Source organism: Mastomys coucha, unplaced genomic scaffold, assembly GCF_008632895.1.
Source record: "Mastomys coucha isolate ucsf_1 unplaced genomic scaffold, UCSF_Mcou_1 pScaffold8, whole genome shotgun sequence".
Lineage (NCBI taxonomy): Eukaryota > Metazoa > Chordata > Mammalia > Rodentia > Muridae > Mastomys > Mastomys coucha.
The window spans coordinates 12,732,926-12,737,408 of record NW_022196914.1 but is presented as its reverse complement, the minus strand read 5'-3'; the positions used below and the strand labels follow the sequence as shown (position 1 = coordinate 12,737,408).

The 4,483-nt window shown below is 41.7% G+C and overlaps 1 pseudogene; it reads left to right on the top strand.

Annotated features, from left to right (window-relative positions):
• The first annotated feature begins 3,250 nt into the window (after positions 1–3,250).
• LOC116083849 lies at positions 3,251–3,905 on the top strand (annotated as a pseudogene).
• Positions 3,906–4,483: the final 578 nt, after the last annotated feature.

Sequence of the window (4,483 nt, the reverse complement as noted above, 5' to 3'; positions counted from 1 at the left end):
AAAAAAAAAAGAAAAGAAAAGAAGAAAAGAAAGAGAAAAAAGAAAAAAAAGATAAGGAAAGAAAAGGAAAGTAGAGAAGAGAAAAGAAAAGAAAGAAAATCTCAAGAAGTTAGAAACAGAGAACCAAATAACCCTATTAAAAATGGAGTACAGAGCTAAACAAAGAATTCTCAACTGAGGAATGGCAAATGGCCAAGAAGCACTTAAAGAGATGTTCAACATCATTAATCATAAGGGAAATACAAATCAAAAGGACCCTGAGAGTCAGGCGGTGGTGCTGCATACCTTTAATCCCAGCACTTGGGAGGCAGAGGCAGGCAGATTTCTGAGTTTGAGGCCAGCCTGGTCTACAGAGTGAGTTCCAGGACAGCCAGAGCTATAGAGAGAAACCCTGTCTTGAAAAAACAAAAAACAAAAAAACAAAAAACATAAAAGACCCTGAGATTTCCCCTAACACCAGTCAGAATAGCTAAGATCAAAATCCAAAACCTCAGGGAACAGCAGGTGCTGTCAAGGATGTAGAGAAAGAGGAATACTACTCCAATTGTTGGTGGGATTGCAAGGCTGGTACAGCCACTCTGGAGATCAGTCTGGTGCTTACTCATAAAATTTGATATTGTACTATCTGAGTACCCAGCTATAATGCTCCTGTGCATATACGAAAAAGATGTTTCAACATATAACAAGAACACATGATCAACCATGTTCATAGCAGCCTTATTTATAATAGCCAGAAGCTGGAAAGAACCCAGATGTCCCTCAACAGAGGAGTGGATACAGAAAATGGGGTACATTTACACAATGTATTACTATTCAGCTATTGAAAACACAATGAGTTCATGAAATTCACAGGCAAATGGATGGAACTAGAAAATATCATCCTGAGTCAGGTAACCCAGTCACAAAAGCATATACATGATATGTACTCACTTTGTATTAGGCAAAAAGCTCAGAATACCAAAGATACAACTCACAGAGCATATGAAGTTCAACAAGAAGGAAGATTAATGTGTGGATGTTTCAGTCCTACTTAGAAGGGGGAACAAAGTAACCACGGAGGTAGAGGGAGAGAAGAACCTGGGAGGGAGAGAGGAGGAGAGAGAAGGGGGGGCTTCAGCAGGTATCAGAGGAGATGGGAGAGAAGTACAGTAGGCCAGGATATTAAACAGAGGTGTATAGCAGTGAGGATGGAGAACTGGAGGTAACCACTAGAACATTCAAGATGCCAGGAAAGCAAGATGTACCCAGGACCCAACTGGGAAGACACTAGCTGAAATAACCAACAAAGGGGAGAGAGAACCTGTAGAGACCATATCTAGAGTTTAGGCATGGCCCCTGGTTGAGGGTTGGGGCCATCTACCTGTCTCAAAAATATTAATCCAGGGTTGCTCCTGTTTAAAGGAAATTAGGGGACAAATGTGGAGCAAGATTGAAGGAAAGGCCATACAGCGACTGCCCCACCTAGGGATCCATCCCATTTTCAGATACCAAACCCAGACACTACGGCTGATGCCAAGAGGTGCTTGCTGACAGGAACCCGATATAGCTGTCTTCTGAGGGGCTCTGCCAGAGCTCTAAGGATACAGATGCAGATGTTCACAGACAACCATTGGACTGAACATAGGGACCGCAGTGGTGAAGTTAGGAGCAGGACTGAAGGAGCGGAAGGGCTTTGCAACTCCATAGGAAGAACAACAATATCAACCAACCAGACCTTCCAGAACTCCCAGGAACTATACCACAACTAAAGAGTACACATAGAGAGACCCATGGCCCCAGCTGCAAGTGTATCAGAGGATGACCTTACCTGGTATTGATGGCAGTGGGTCCTGTGGAGACTAGATGCCTCAGTATAGGAGAATGCTAGACCACTGAGACAGGAGTGGGTATGCTGGTGCGGAAGCACCTTCAGAAAGGCAGGGGGAGGGAGAATGGGATTGGGGGCTTGTGGAGGGGAATTCTGGAAGGGGGATAACATTTCAAATAGAAATAAAATAACCAATAAAAATTTAACTTTTTAAAATTTACTTTTTAGAATTAGGAAGCAGTCAAAATCTTTCATAGATAAATATATCAAGGCTGGAAAGCTACAATAATCAAACATGAATTTAATTATCAGGCATTCCACTTTACCATGAATTGAGTAAGCAATTTTAAGTAAATTAGTTTGCTAGAGCTTTGAGAAAATGAAAGAAAAAGAACTTGGAAGTAGAATGTTGCTTTAGTTTGGAGTTCAGTAATGTGAGCCAAGTCAATTAACCTTGTTGAATTGTAGTGTCTTTATTTATGGATGATTAGAGGAGAACTTCCTCTGCACGCACTTTGTAAACTGAAAAATAACCTAAAATAGTGCCATGACATATAAATGTAATGAGTACATCAATAATGTTTAAAGTCAACATAAGCAACCAAAAAATTTGGATGACAATTAATCTGAATTTTTACTTATCCAAATATTTCCCAAACTTTATTTTAGTATGTTTCCAAATCAAAGATATTCTTGAGAAGCTATATAACCTTTTCTTCCTTATTATACTTGAAATAACCTGGCCATATTATATTTAAACTTTACTTTTGTTACTAGGTTCAGTTCAAATGACCAATAGTTCATTGAGAACTCAAAGCACCCTCATTTCTTCTGTGTTTCTTATGTCATTTTCCCATGGTTACAAATCTTGAGTTAATGTTAATAGATTGCAAAGCATCTAGATTAGTAAAGTACATTTTGGGGAGCAGTAATTATGAAGGACAATCTGCCATTTATCTGCATAGCACCATAGGACAGGCTGGGAATGCAGATGGAATAAAAAAGATTTGGAAGAAGCCAGTGAGTGCAGATATTCTCTTCACTTCTTAGGCACTGTGATGTGAGCTGCCGTACCAGGCTTCCCTGTCTTGATGCTCTGAAATGTGAGCCAGAATAAAACTTTCTTCACTTAGAAAAAAAATAAAGGAAGATGCAGTGAGAACTTTTTGCGTTAGTGTAGATATAGCAATACCAACCTCATATAATAATTACCTTATGTAATGTGATGGAAATGGTCTACTTATACTAAAGGATGTAGGATATAATAATATAAAATAGGATTAGAATGATTCAGTAAAAATTTATAATATTGTGTGAAGAAAATATTAGGAGGAGTGGGAGATAAATACAATCAAAGCACAATCAAAGTATAGATTATGAAATTCTCAAAGAATTAAAAAATTAATATAATAAAAGTTAAAAACTGGCACCAAGTGCTCCTCCATGGGACCTGTAGTAGCCCTTTTTGGGAAGCGTGCTCTTTGCTCACTGGCGGCCTTTGCGGAAGCCGAGGTGGGCAGCACAGGCACACCAGGCGACAAGGGCCCAGGCAAGGCAGCCCTAAGCCCTGCTTAGGGTATGGTGGTATGGAGTCCTCAGGTGGAGGCGGGCCTTTTCCATGGCATGCTGGGCCAAAAGCCTGTCGAGGTGAATGGACACTTCCACGTGATTTGTATACAAGACAAGTTCAGCCAGAAAATTGGGCGCCTGGTTCCATCTGTGGTGACCTGGGACCATTTGATCACTATGTATGACATGCAGGCACTGCATGAGTCTGAGTTTTATTTCATTCCCTGATCCGTAGAGGAACTTTGTCTCCTTCCAGATGAGATGCTTTAGGATGTCTGAGAAGGAAAAGTGATCATTGGAGTAGAAATGAAGGAGATCAAGGAGAATGTGGACTCCCACAGTGGGGCTGATGATCTTTTCTCATCTTCAAGAAGCTTGGCAAAAGCACTAGAAAAATCCAGCAAAGACAAAGAGAAGAACTCCCCAGACTTGGGATGCCAAGAAGGAGCAGACAATCAGAAGCACAGCTGGGTCACTGTCAAGGTCCGGACTCTCCAGCCCCAGTGCTGCCAAGAGGCACCACACATAGACACCTCAACCTTAGGTGGCCACAGATAGAAATGCTCCAATTGCCTGTTCAGGTTTCTGTGTGAATGTGGCCATCCAGCAGAGATGCTAGTGGGCTTCTGCTGTGTCATCGGACCTCCAGAGCACCTGATAGGTCCAAAGGACCAGCAAGACTAGTATCCACTCTGCTGGATAGCGAAGACTCCGAGCCAGCCTCTTCTTTCTCCTGGTTGGTTCCCTTATGCCCACACGGTCTGTGGAGAAGAGCAGGTGCATTGGGGCCAGAGAACCAAGCAACAGCAAGCAGTAAGAGGTAACCCTCACTGTCCTCAGGAGCCACACATCCTCCCCGGGTGCCCATTCTTTGCATCTGCTTTTCTTTTAAGACTCCACTGTGCACTGGCAAGCAGAGAAAGTGTCTTTGGAATTAACACAGCACATACTGTGCACAGAAGGCCTCTCCAATCTGGGAAATAGAAGTAGACATTTTGCCTCATTCACTTGAACTGTAATAGCGTATATAATTTAGTTGGTGCTTTACTATTTAATTTTTCACTAGTGTTTTGTATGAAGAAAAATACTGCAGAAGTTAAACCTGTG